This window comes from Petaurus breviceps, unplaced genomic scaffold, assembly GCF_028583685.1.
Source record: "Petaurus breviceps papuanus isolate PSGF00001 unplaced genomic scaffold, PetGlider_PUasm1.0 151, whole genome shotgun sequence".
In the NCBI taxonomy this organism is placed as follows: Eukaryota; Metazoa; Chordata; class Mammalia; order Diprotodontia; family Petauridae; genus Petaurus; species Petaurus breviceps.
The window spans coordinates 21,757,127-21,772,281 of record NW_027185712.1 but is presented as its reverse complement, the minus strand read 5'-3'; the positions used below and the strand labels follow the sequence as shown (position 1 = coordinate 21,772,281).

The 15,155-nt window shown below is 34.5% G+C and overlaps 1 long non-coding RNA gene across 2 annotated transcripts in view; it reads right to left on the bottom strand.

Annotated features, from left to right (window-relative positions):
- The window catches only part of LOC138152670 (uncharacterized), a 247,901-nt gene extending 233,854 nt beyond the window's left edge, over positions 1 to 14,047 (bottom strand). The window contains exon 1 of one of the 2 annotated variants that reach the window (XR_011166164.1): positions 13,975 to 14,047. This is a non-coding gene — a long non-coding RNA (uncharacterized lncRNA). Of the gene's footprint in view, positions 1 to 1,079; positions 1,162 to 13,974 lie in introns of those variants that run through there. The other variant, XR_011166165.1, reaches the window with a different exon arrangement.
- Positions 14,048 to 15,155: the final 1,108 nt, after the last annotated feature.

Below are 15,155 nucleotides of genomic sequence, written 5' to 3'. Positions count from 1 at the left end.
TATATTTGGATATGTTTTATATATTTTCAGAATAAAAAAGTTTGAAATAATAAAAACAGCATAGATGTTATGGAGTACTGGGGCAACTCAATCAAATATTACCAAAAAAATGGTAAATTGCTTTTTTGTATTCCTGGGATTTGGGGACACTAATATTTTTGTGCTTCTTGACCAATATATTGTTTTCTTGTTAGTGTATATAAATACATTATATATACACACATATAATGTACACACTTGGAGACAATGACATTACATATACAAATATATTGAAAACAGTAACGAGAAACAATATAGTGCCCAAGGAGTAAAAAGTTGGTGCAAAAAAAAAATCTGTAGGTTATGTGCCTCCATATATATGACATTCTTCCTCAAGGGAAAAGAAACATGAGTTTCTGGGAGCAAATAACATTCAGAAGAGTGAAAGATAAGGAGTCAGAGAGAGATTGCATAGCAAAATGGAAGTCAGATGATGTAGGTGAGGGAAAAGGATAGAATTGGACTATGCAATTTTAGACACAGGTTTCTTTTGGAGGAAAATGCTTGCATGCTCAATAATTCCCTCATGAACTGATATTTCCATGAATATGAACCAGTAGAAAAAGGGATAATAGGGCAAAAATTATAAAGACAATAATGTAGCAATTGGTTGGACAAGGGAGCTCAAATTTGATTCTTCAGAAATTTTAACTCCATAAGGAATATGAAGAAATAGAAGAAAAATAGAAGGGGTTTTGTAGACCATGAATCAAAGAATAAAAGTTCAGAATTGACAGAAAGGTGAAAGAATTAATGAGGAGAACAAGGTAAATATACTCTCCTAATGAAAAGACAAAGAAGAACTAATAAACAAAAGTTGGAGAAGAAAAGAGGTGGATGAATTTTAAATTAAACACCTGAGAAGGAAAAAAAAAGGAGAAAAGGTAGGGGAATTGTTCTGACAGTTTTTCAGTCATATCTAACTGTTTGTGACCCTATTTGGAGTTTTCTTGGCAAAAGTACTGGAGGGGTTTGACATTTCCTTCTCCAACTCATTTTACAGATGAAGAAACTGAGGCAAACAGGGTTAAGAGACTTACCCAAGGTCACACAGCAAGCATCTAAGGTCAGGTTTGAATTCAGGTCTTCCTGACTTCAGAACCAACACTCTATCCACTATTTCACCTAAATAAATAAAAGAAAGTGGGGGATAAAAGAAAAAGGAAAGAAAAATAAAGAATTAAGTAAAACTTTTAAATTAAGGAAGAGGTTGACCAATGGTAACAGGGATTGGGGAAGGGGAAGACTCTGGCAACTATATTACATCAAAATAGATTGTATTGACATGAAATAGTAAAGGGAACAACAAAATGCTAATTTCTTTTTTAAATTTTTTTGGTCTTTATTAATTTGTTCATTTACTTTTAGTTTACATGATTCAATTCCACAATTCTTTGAGTTTCAAATTTTCTCCTCCTCCTTCCCCTCCTCCCACCATGGTGGCATACAATAGGATCAGCAGAAAGTTTCCCATTAGACATTAGTCAGGTTATAAAGAAGGACTGTATCGGATGGAATGAACAAGGGGAAAGAGGAAACAAAACCAAACAAGAAAGACAGAGAGAAGGTAGTTTACTTCAATCTGCATTCAAACTCTGTTCTTTCTAGTTCTTTCTCTGAATGTAGACATCTCTCTCCATCATGAGTCTTTCAGAGTTGACTTATAACCCTGCACTGCTGAGAAGAGTACAGTCTATCAAAGTTGGTCACCACACATCCATTGTGTCTGTAATGGTGTACAAAGTTATCCTGGTTCTTCTCTTCTCCCTCAGCATCATTTTGTATAAGCCCCTCCAGGTAAATATGAAGTCCATCTGTTCCTCATTTCTTATAGCACAATAATATTCCATTGCATTCATATACCACAACTTGTTTAGCCATTCCCCAATTGATGGTCATCCCCTTAATTTCTAGCTCTTTGCCACCACAAAAAGAGCTGCTATAAATATTTTTGTACATATGGGTCTTCCTCCCACTTCTATGATCTCTTTGGGATACAACCCTAGAAGTGGTATAGCTGGGTTAAAGGGTATGAAATTATTTACAGCCTTTTGAGCACAATTCCAGATTGCTCTCCAGAAGGGTTGAATAAGTTCACAACTCCAACAATGCATTAGTGTTTCAATTTGTCCACATCCTCTCCAGCAAAATGCTAATTTCTTACAAAGCAATACCAGAACCACAAATGTAAAAAATGCAAAGCTAACTCTCTTAACTTTCAATGTGAATGGATCAAGCAATCTGAACTGAGAGGGACAGATTTAATAAGAAAACAAAACTCTACTTGTAATCAATTACTCACAAGAAACACATCTAAAAGGCCAAGGGATAGAATAAAAATGAGAAGCTAGAACAAAGTTTACTATGCAACAGTTGAATGGAAAAAACAGGAGCGATGATCATGCTATCAGACAAAGCAAAAATGAAATTTCACACAAGAAAGAAAATCACATTGTGCTTAAAGGAATCAGTCAATGAACAAATATTAATATTAAATTGCATGTTCTAAATGGCATAAATTGTAAACATACATAGGAAAAATTAATGTCAAAAGACATAGTAACACAAATATAAGAGACATTCATGTTATTTTCAGAATTGGAAAAATCTAATAGGATAAAAGGGGAAATACTAGAATCAATCAAGTTGTTGAAGAATTTAGAGGTGGACATCTAAAGTATATGTAAATTTCACATTGGCAAGTGGCACAGAGAAATTGCAAATAAATGTAAAGAATACCAAGCACATCCTTTATAAACCATATTACCATAAAGATAGTAATTCATGGTGCATGAGCAAAAGATAGAGAACTAAAAAGAGAACTAATGACAAAATGCTAAAAAAAAAAGGTCAAGAAATAAATCATATAAACATTAATGATTAAAATGGAAAAATTGTAATAATGAGACAATATACTAGAATTTCTTGGATGCTGCTAAAGTAGTTTTTAAAAGAAAAAGCTTATTCACAAAAACAAACATTAACAAGATATGAAAAGGAGGATTAATGAACTAAATGTGTATTTGATTCAATCTACCAATACACATTAATACTGCATAATTTTATTTACAAAATGCTTCTTTTTTATTTTTTTTTTTGCTTTTTGGAGGGCAATTGGGGTTAAGTGACTTGCCCAAAGTCACATGGCTAGTAAATGTATCAAGTATCTGAGGTCGGATTTGAACTCAGGTCCTCCTGACTCCAGGGCCAGTGCTCTATTCACTGCACCACCTAACTAACCTCCCCTTCAAAATGCTTCTTAAAGATATATGGAAAAATTTAAATATCTGGAAGAATATTCAGTGTTTATTACTGGGTTGTACCAATATAGTAACAGTAACTACAATGCCCATTGAAATCACAAGTCTTATTACTAATCCTAGTATTGCTCTGTCTCTTTTCATATATGGGATATAAGTAAACTTTTCAGAGAGTAAATATTATCTAAATATAAATGGAGGAAGATAATGTTGAGAACGTGTTATATAACTGGTGGATTCAATCAGTACTTAACTGCTTGTTGGCTTACTGAAAATAACTTGAGAATTTACAGTGATATTTGATCTCTCTCCCCCCACCTCTCTCTCCCCCCACCTCTCTCTCTCTCTCTCTCTTTTCTTTTTCTTATGCATGAACATACACAGAAAAAGAGACTATGTGAACAAGCAATATGAAATACTTTAAAATAACAGAGTATCTTTTTAAGAAATTCCACCCTCGGGGCACTAAATAGTAGAAGATACCTTAAAGATCATCTAATTCAAACCACTCATTTTGAAGAGGAAGAAACTAAGGCCAAGAAAGAAGTTGCTTAAATTTATCTAACTAGTAAATGTTAAAGCCAGGATTTGAATCCAAATCCACTGTTCTTTCATCTACATTATGCATCTCTCTTGAGCACCCCCTCCAGAATGCTAGAATCTTAGAATCAGATATTATCTTGTCCAAACTTTCTTCAAATGACAGAATCCAGTTATCTCATCCCAAACACGTGGTAATGCAACAACTCCCGAAGTAGTACCATTAATAGGGAACTTATTACCTCCTGACACCGAGGTTCAGGTTTTGAACAGCGATAATCATTCAGACTTTTTTTCCCTTTGTACATAGTACATCACTGTAAAGTGGAAGCTTGAGATATATAGCAAAATAAGAATATGATCCCTGACTTCAAGTTGCTTATAATCTTAAAGAGAAATAAAACAGACAAACATGTAATCAATAGTTATTTTCCTTTAAAAATTTTATAGAGGAAATCTGGATAAGAAATTAGCTGGCAAGTTGACAATGAATTGAGTGACTCTAAGAAGGAAGAGAAATATATCATGGACAAGATCGCAGGGAAATTGTTCTAAGTACATTGGGCAAACACTTGGAGACTGAAGAGTAAGAATTTAAGAGTCTCAAAGAGTTCATGCAATTTGTGAAAGATACAACTTGTGAAAGCATAAAAACAACTCCAACAATAACTCATTTATATAACCCTTTATGATTTACAAAGTGCTTTCCTCATAACAACCCTGTGACATAGGTGCTATAAATATTATTATGCCCACTTTATAGCTGACTTAAGCCTCTGAGAGAGGAGATTGCTTGTCTATAATCACACAGCTTTTTAAGTGGTGAAGCCAGGATTCTAACCTAGTTCTTTTATTCAAGAGCTAACAAAAGTTTCAGGGATCTTTTTTGACTCTATCATGCTGCCTTGCTAGGAAGACTAAGGGGGCATCACTATGCAAACAATTCAGTTCACTGTGAGATGTATGCTTGATATAAATCACCACCAACACTGTGAAGTAAAAGTAAAAACTGTTTGACCAAGTCTAGGAAGATGTTGTTACTTCATTTATCCAGGTAGCTAAATAGGTTCCCTTGCCCTCTATTCTATATACATCTAATTTTATCTGGCCTTTCTGTATAAACTAAAGAGTTCTGTTCCTGGGGTGGCTAGGTGGCGCAGTGAATAGAGCACCAGCACTATTATACAGGAGGACCTGAGTACAAATGTGACCTCAGACACTTAACACTTACTAGCCATGTGACCTTGGGCAAGTCACAACCCTAATTGCCCTGCATCCCCCCCTCCAATAAAGCAAAAAAAAAAGTTCTGTTCCAACAGACCTTCAAATATCAAACCAAAAATAAAAAGGTTTTTTTTAAAGAATTATTTGTTTTGGCTTTGATTTTTTCCTTAATTGTTTTTTATACCTGACATCATGATATAAGGCAAAAAAACCTAAATACTTATAAATGAATACAAATTATGGCCTCTTGTGGCCTGTTACTCTCTTGGATACGTTTCCAAGTAAATTTGTAATATTTTCCCAGGGCTTTTTTTTTTTAAAGAAAGGGGAGATGAGCATATGAGGACATAAGGATACAAGCAATACCACTTTGCATCAGACCAGTGGCCCTCTTCTAGCTCAGTATTCCATTTCTTAGAGTGCCACCCAGAGGATGTACTTAGGTTCCAATGATTAGGAATGAACCCCCAAACAACTCTGATTTCACTTAGCAATCTGTTACAGATGTATCACCCATGATTTATTGAATCCCTTCTTAATATAGTTATACTTTCAGCACACACCTTCCTATTAAACTAACAAGCTCCATAAGTGCTCAATTTTGAGAGGACTTATTCATGACTGCTCTGAAAGTATTTCTCAGGCTTCAATAGCAGCCAAACTTGAAGATTTCAATGTTTAGTGATCATGTCCATACTTGCCCTACATATGTCCTTCATAATGCCTATCATATCCTCTCTATTCCATTGTTCTTCTACAATAAAAAATACCTATTTGTTTTAGTCTATCCCCTAGATCATTCTAGTTTGTTTCCTCTGGACCATTTCCAGCACCATTCCTTTGGTTTCTGGCTTTTCACAGTAGCTAGGATTTTATTTCAGCATCCAGATGTGTTCGGTCATAAAATGGTATCTGTCTCAGCCCAGGCTTTGCCTGAATATTGGCTCTATTTATACATGGCAAATCCTATCACAGCAAATACAGTACAACAGAAATTGCTCCACAATAAAAATAATTCCAAACCACAGGTAGCAACTCACTTATTTTAAGTAAAATTTAACCTAACAAAACCTCAGGATAATAAAATAGTTTGACTGACTCCTTTAAGGTAGTTGTGATAGAATTTCATCTGCATATGCCTACCAATCTTTTGATTGATAGCTGTCTGTAGATAAAAGCTCATCACTGCAGAGAAATGTTCAGGGCTTTTATTTAATCAGTCAATAAGGATTTCAAATGCTTATTATGCGTCGGGCACTGTGCTAAGTGCTGGGGATATAAAGAAAATCAAAAGAGCCTCTGTCCTTGAGGAGTTCACAATAAAATGAGGGAGGCAACATATGAACAACTATGTGGGAAAAGACATATACATGATGAATTCATATATGACATGCATATCATGTGTGACGTGTATATATAATGAAAATTGAAATGACAGAGAAAATACTAAAATTAAGAGGGATTAGAAAAGGTTTCTTGTGCAAGGTAGAATTTTAACTGGGACTTAAAGGAAACTTTTAGTGGATAGCAAGGTATATATGAGTCAACAGTGTAATATGGCAGTCCGTCAATTGAATACAATCTTACACTGCATTGAAAGGAGCGGTATCAAGAATTTTGCTATGGTCCCTTTGTACATGGTCCTGATCAGACTATATCTGCAGTAGTATGTCCAATTACTGATACCATATTTCAGAAAGAACATTGAGGGGTAGCTAGGTGGCATTGGGCAAGTCACTTAACCCCAATTGCCCTCCAAAAAAACAGAAAAAAACATTGAAAAATTGGTGGGGGGAGGAATTGCAACTAGAATGATGAAGTGCCCCAAATTCATACCTTATGATGATCAGTTGAAACTATTAGTTTACCATGGAAAAGATAATATAAGGAAAGGGAAAGTATGGGGAAGTAGATATGACAGTTATCATAGAAGAAGGATTAGTCTTAATCTGTCTCATCACAAAAGGCATAACCAGGAGAAATAGATGGAATTTCCAAAGATATGAATTTAGGTTTGTTGTAAAAGGAATTTTTGCTAAGATGTGTGGTAGACTAGACACTCTCTGAAGTTCCTTCCAACTCTGAGATTTTGTGATCCTTTGACAAGTTTGGCTTTTTAGAAATCATTCAGTGGTCACCAAGATATTCTCAGTGAGTTAGAAATGAAGCATATCACATTGTGCAAAGAAGTGCAATGTATTTAGTGGGGGGTGAGGAGAGAAGTCATACAAAAATTTCATAGGAGCATAGATTTGTAATTGGAAGAAAATTTAGGGGCCACTGAGTCTAGCCCCCTCAGATGAGGATGAGGAAACTGAGGCTCAGAGAAATTAAATGGCTTAACCAGGATCATACAGCTAGTAAATGTACAATTTGAAGGATGTGAACTTGGTTCATCCTGATTCCAGATTCAGGGCATTATCCAGTATACCATGTTACCTCAATTTAGGTGGGAAAACATTTTTTAAACACTTACTACTATGTGCTTGACAATAGGGATAGAATGACGAAAGTACATCGTCTCTTCTCCCAAAGAGTTTATAGTCTAATGATTGGGAATGAGATAAAGAGAAGTGGAATGTCCCAAATAAATCTGGGACAAAATATTCAGTACTCAAATGGATATTTTTTTCATCTAAATGAGCTGAAAGCTACCTCTAATGATATGGGTCACAACATACCAAAACCTGCCTTTTCTATTGAAGTTCTTCTATCCATATCCACACCTTTACTATGGGGAATTAACCTAATTTACTGACAACCTTTTTCATTTTCTCCTAACACTCCAAGAATATCAGCAGAACACTTAGAAAGTCTACGTGAAGTCCCTTGTCCTTTTCCAGTGACAAAACTTTATTTTCTTTTGATTATACTTTTCCTTTCATTCCTATTCTTCAAAGTTTTTTTTTTTGTAAGTGGCAACTCATTCACTAAAACTATGAACATCTACATCATCCTCGAAGGGTATTCATTTTCATTTCTTCAGAGAGCATTGCATTCTGTGTCCCACAACTATATACTAACACCATTGGAATGTGGGTATTTTTTCCTGGTGTGTCATGAACGGAGATTTGCCATTTTCCATAGACATTCTAGGTTGTTCTTCTACCTTGTTTAATTCTAGGTGAATTCAGTGCCCATTGATATTGAATGTCCTAGCTCTGTGTGTGTGTGCGTGTGCGTGTGTGTTGCATGGATGAGATCTAATGGTTGTTCTCAAATGCAAGTCATAATCTAGGCAATATACATTCTTCATTCATTAAATACACTTCTCCTCTATGAATGATCAAGACAAACTTGGTGTATATTTCTCCTAGGAGATTTTCAAAATTCCAAGCTGTGTCAGAACCAGCAAAACAGAATGCTCAAAACAGGAGCACATGAAAGACCTCAACATTCCCAGGGATTCTTTCTTCAGTTTGGTCACTGTGCTAGAATTTGTCTATCACAACACTGAACCCTTTAGCAAGCATTCATGGCCCTATTTTATGCCTCACTTGCTTATGATGAAAAATTCATGAGTAAGGTTATCTCTATTGTAATATCTTTCAAGTAATCTTAAATGATTTTCCTGAAATGATGTGAGGCATCTTGCTGAAAGAGCCTTTCCAATGGCAATTTGCTCTATCAAGCAAAAGCCTTTGTATAATGAACAAACAATAAGAACTTCATAATTATGTACTTCTTCCCATCTTTCAGTTCAGTCAATTATGTGATAATAAAGATGTGGTCTGTTGTGTAATATCCCATGTAAAAGCTTCTCTGTTGCCTAATAATACCATCATCAAGAATACCCTTATATGTGATGATGGTTTCCATAAATAGGTTGTATAGATGGGAAAGTAGACATGTAGTTTGACAGTACTTGATGCTCTCTATAACCCCCCCACCTTTTTGGTACTAAAACATTGCAAGATTTTTCCTTGCCAGAATATAACAAAACATAATATAATCTAACATAACATAATATAATACATAATATATATCCAAAACTATATCCTTTACTTTAGATACCTTGTAAAACCATCTCTCAAAACCTTCACAATAGGGTTGACCTCAGCATGGATCTAATCTATACCCAACTGTTCTAATATGATTGTTCTTCTTTACATTGTTCTTGCTAGCATCTTTCCTTCCTCTGTTGGAGTCCAATTGTAGTCACTCTGCTATCCTTGATGTTAAAAATAATTTGTAGTAGAAAATTTTGCAGATTATTTTCCACCTTTCATCTGTTTGTTGTCCTCCTTCCATTTGTACCCTTAAACACCCTCAAGATGAATTTTCTTGGTTGGGTCACTTGTTAAATTAGATTACATTAGATAAAAATATTTCTTCAATAATTACTATTTCTTCAGTGCTTACTAGAAATTAAACACACACACACACACACACACACACACACACACACACACACCAAAATATGGCGCAGTGAATAGAGCATTGGTCCTAGAGTCAGAAGGACTGGAGTTCAAATACAGTCTCAGACATTTAACACTTAACTAGCCATATGACTTTGGGCAAGTCATTTGCCCAATTGCCCTGCTCTTCCCCTTCCAAAAAGCAAAAAACAAAAACAAAAAATATCAAAATACAAATCCTAAAAATTAAAAAAAAGTATTAGGAAAATTTAAAAGAAAAAGATGAATTAGTAAATTAGAGTAGTAAAATAAAGAACAAATTAGGATAGAGTCAAAATAAATGAAATAAAATAAAATAAAGAAACCAATAGCTAATTTCACTTAAAAGAAGAAAACTAAATAACTAATACCAAAAATAAAAGGAAATTCACACAAAGAAAAATAAAGGATATTATTAGAAACTATTTTTCCCAACTATATGCCAAGAAATCTGACAATTTAAGTGAAATAAATGTTTACCAAAAAAATTTATAGAATACCCAAATTAACAGACAAGAAATAAAGAATTCAGCAACCCAATTTCAGAGGAAGAAATTGAACAAACCATAAATGAACTTCCATAGGAGAAAAAAAAAGACTAGATGGATTCACAAGTGAGTTCTATCAAATATTCATAAACTAATTACAAAAAAAATATCAAAAAGGGGGATCCCATAAAATTCCCCCTTTAACATAGGTATAGTCTTGAAACATAAACTAGGAAGAGCAAAAAGAAAAAAGATAACCAATACCCTTTGTTGATACTGATGAAAAGTTTTTAAAGAAAATATTAGCAAGAAGGCTAAAATAATATTACAAAGATCATATATTACGACTAAGTTTGAATTATGCACCAAAGGCAAGGTTGATTCAATGTTAGGAAAACTATAATCTTAATCATATTAATAAGAAAATCAACAAAAATCATATGATTCCATAAATATGTGAGGAAAAAAGTTTTGACAAAATACAACACGTATTTCTGCTTAAAAAATAGAAAATAAAGGAATGAGAACATTCCTTAATATAATAAATAGAATTTATCCAAAACTAAGAGTCAACATTATATCTAATGAGGAAAAACTAGAATCAAGGCAAAACAAGGATTCCATTGTCACTATTTCTATTTGACACAATACTAGAAAACGAAATTGAGGGAAAAAGCATAAATAAAGAAGAAACAACATTATTACTTTTTCAGATGATAGTACAGTTTAATAATGCTGGAGAGACAACTAAAAATTAGTCAAGGTAATTAATAATTCCAGCAAACTTGAAGGATATAAAAATAAATTCACACTCATCAGCACTTTATATAGTACCAATAAAATCAAGCAGAATAAAATAAAAAGAGGAATTCCATTTAAAATTACTGTAGTATACATAAAATACTTGGGAATCCACTTATCAAGATAGTGATATCAAGGATTACATAAACACATTTACAAACAATTGTTTAAAGAAACAAAGGCATCCTGAATTATTGGGAAAATATTAACTGCCATGAGTAGAATGAGTGAGTATAATAAAATGATAATGCTTCCCTGAATGGATTTACTTATTCAATGCCATAGAATTCAAACTACCAAAACATTACTTCATAGAACATAGAATAAAAAAATTCATATATAGGCCAAAATGTGAGTCATAAATAATGAAAAAAAAATTGAAATGACAAGAAACTAATGATATCAGATATCAAAGTATACTCTTAAGCTGTAATTCTCAAAACAATCTCATATTTGTTATGTATATAAAACGTGTATCAATGTGTCAGTAATCAGTAAAGATTAGCTACACAACAAACGGAAGCAAATATAATCAGTACTCAGCAAATACAAGGACTCTAGCTACCAGAATAAGATCTCGCTATTTGATTAAAAACTGCTGGGGAAATTGGGCAGCAATACACCAGAAATTGGATTTAGACCAATATATGACACCCTAAACCAAGATAAGTGTCAAATGGATACATGATCTACATTTTAAAAAACAAACAAAAAAGGTCACATCATAAATAAATTAGAGAAACATGGGGAAAAAACCCTACCAGATCTATGGAAATAAGAAGAGTTCATGCTGATTGCTGCTTTATAATGCAATCTTAGATCTGGTACAGCTAGATCACCTTACCTGGCATTTCTTTTCATTAATTCCCTGGATAAACAACTTAGAAAGCTGCTAAGAACTGTGATCAATACAATGACCATTCATGATTCCATAGGGCCTATGATAGAACATGCTATCCATGACAGAGAGAGGATAAATAATTTAGAATGCAGAAATATGTGATTATATGTATACATATATACATACACATATTCATATTATTGACATATAATATTTATTTTTTACAATAAGGTAATTTGTTTTTTATTTTCTCTTTTTTTCCTATTGGTGTGGGAATTGGAGGAATAGAAAATAGATTTCTATTAATTTAAAAACTTGAAAATGGAGATGTCAGGGGTGCCACAGATTTGGAATGATCAATGTAGGTACTTTCATATGATGCCACAATATTTTTTCTTTTGCTTACTTGTTTTATTTTGTTGCAAGGGAGCCCTCACAGAGGGGATCAGGAGATATTTGGAATATAAAAATAAAACAATCAACAAAATTTAAAATAAATTTTAAAATTGAGTCATATCTAAAAATTATATAATTTTTAGCACCCCCCATTCCCTTTTCTGCCACTTTACCACCATCACTGTGGAAGGAAAATAGATATATAGGACTGAGTCATTTTGTGTTTTTTCTTCATTTTGTGAAGTCCGAAGACCTCATCATGTGGAAAGTCTATTGTAAGAAACTTCTCTATACATTAAAAGTTTGTTCCTTTGAAAACCAGATTCAGTTTGTGCTGGAAACATCCATACTTAAATATTTTCTATGATGATAGAAACTGCTCAACATAAGTTTAGCTTGCATATATTTTTGAGAACTAAGAATCAACTTCACACCACAATGAGTCATCAAAGCAGTGGAAGGAAGCTTTACAAAACAGGATATTCCAGTGATATGCCTGGAAGGTAGTTATATTAGAAGTATTGATAGGGGTGGCCAGGTAGCACAGCGAGTAAGAGCACCGGCTCCAGTGTCGAGATGACCTGGGGATCGAATCCAGTCTCTCACACTTAGCACCCACCCAGAAACACCTGGCCGTGTAACCTTGAGCAAGTTACTTAACCCCAATTGCGTAGGGGCGGCTCCAGTGTCGGGACTTCAATAAGAAGTATTGATAGATCCTTGATCCTTGATAAACTCTGGTATGAAAGGAAAGTTGGGTAAAGAGTTATGGTAAATTTGAAGATGGGTAGATTGTTTCTGCATACACACATATATATATATATATATATATATATATATATATATATATATGAGTTTTGGTCATCTCTTATTTTTTCTGATTGATGCTTTTACTTTAAAATCATAATCATGAAGAAATGCTTAAAAGAAAAATGCTTCCAATCCCAGTGATAGCCCAGTATTTAGCACTGTGCCTGCCACATAGAAGGTGCTTAATAAACGTTGATCGGTTGATTGATCAGCTATGAAGAATTTGACTATGTTCCATTCAACACTGGTTATATTTTTAATGGGATTGATTAAGCTACTTCAAATGTCTTTTTTTCTGTTGATGTTTGTCTGTCTTTCCTCTATGTCTTTGTCTCTTTCTATTCACTTTCTTACTCCCTGTTTCTATCCTTCTTTCTCCCTTGTTCTTTCTCTTGTTTTTCTGTCTGTCTGACTTGCTATGTGTGTGTCTGTCTCTGTTTCACTATCTCTCTTGTGCTTTGTCTTTGTGTCTCTATCTCTCATTTTCTGTCTCTGTCTCTATGTACCTCTCTGTTTCTCTGGCTTTGGCTCTATCTCCCCCTCCCTCTCCCCCTTCTCTTCTCTTCGCTTCATTTCTCTTCTCTTCTCTCTTTCCTTGTCTCTCTTTCCCTGTCTCTGTCTCTCTGTATATCTCTGTCTCTTTCTTTTTTTTTTCTTTCCCCTTTTCCCCCTTTCTCTCCTTCTGTGTCCCTCCTTCTGTCTAACTGAAAAAAAAAGAACAGAGCCCACAGGAGTCTGCTGGAAAATTGCATTGCATGAAGTTCTGTAAAGACGGGGGGGGGGGGGATGAATGAAAGAAGAGGGAGGAAGGAGAAAAGGGGGTGGAGATGAAGATGAATCTGTCCTATCACTTAATGAAGAAGCTGGTGCGGGTGGTACACAGTAATGAGAAACACCAAGCAATTGAAACTAATGATGACAGACTGTCAAGAAAGAAGTACATAGACCTATAATTATTGGCTGGCATGCCTCAGGCATCACCCAGGTGTTAGTGATGCTTGAAGGTTGGGCATGCAAAAACGAACTTCTACAGAGGTCCCTTGGAAAATCCCCAAAACAACCACACAAGCACTAATGGTTGTGTTTATTCTGCTTAGCTTGAACTAAATGCCAGGGGTCTCTCAGCCTTCCCATTATAACCAGACTCCAAACCCATCATGGGAATAGCCTACACTTACTTGTTCAGCCATCCTCTGCAAAAAGGCCAGTTGTATGTCTTATTGTCAGGGGAGGAGGAGCTTTGCACTAAATGGTAGAAACATGAATCTTCTTAGGAAGCTGGAAGAGCAAATAGAATAATAAAATGCATTGTATGCAAGTCTTGAATGAAAGTTGGGGAATTGTGTCTGTCATGTTAAAAAAAGAATGTTATTCACTGACTCCACACCTAAAAGAATTAAAGGGATGGGAGCACACATTGCACATGTGATCATATATTGTATACATATATTATATGTGTGATCATATTATGTATGTGATTGAATAAGACTACATTGCAATATGGTTTTATATATAGATGTGCATGCGTGAGTATACTTATGTATATATGAAATGATTTTATATGTGATCATATACTGAGACAGTGTTGGTGTGTGTTTTTTCTTTTAAGCCCTCTTTCCTTTTCATGCCCTTTACATATGAGATGGTGCTTTCTCACATATAGTAGGTGCTTGGTAAGTGTGCATTGATTGAGTTACTGAACGATGGACCAATTACAAATTACAAGCTCCACTGGATTCAGGTAATTAGATCTCTTGGTGTGACTTGAAAGCAACAGGCACATAGTAAGCATTTAATAAATGCTTATTGACTGACTGCCTGATCCCACAACATTGCCATTCAAACTCTTGAGTTCTCTTTAATTAAAAAAGAAAAACAAGTAGTATGTCCCAATTAATAGAGTGCTGGGCTAGAGTCAGGATGAGCTGTATTCAAGTCTTACCTCTCACACATATTGACTGTGTGACCCTGGGCAAGTCATTGAACATCTCAGAATCAAGCAATTCTTCAAGACTATAAGTTGCAGAACAGGCATTAATTTAAATTAATAGAAGGAGCTTTTTCAGTGGGAGTCCCTCATTTCAATAAAATCCCCCAAAAGAAGGAAGCGAGAAGCTAGGGGGGAAAGGGTGTTTTTTACATGTTTAAGCATCTGGGACATTTGGGTGTATAGAAGGTGAGTCTATCATTTCTTGGGCACTCACCTTTGATAAATCACTTTGCCTCATTAGGTTTCCTCACCTAGTAAATGGACATCTCATGATAAGAACTATGACTTCACCTCAGAGATCTATTGAATGAATAGTTAAAATCATTAATAGTACTTTGGGGAAAAGGAGGCTTGAAAACTTCATATGTA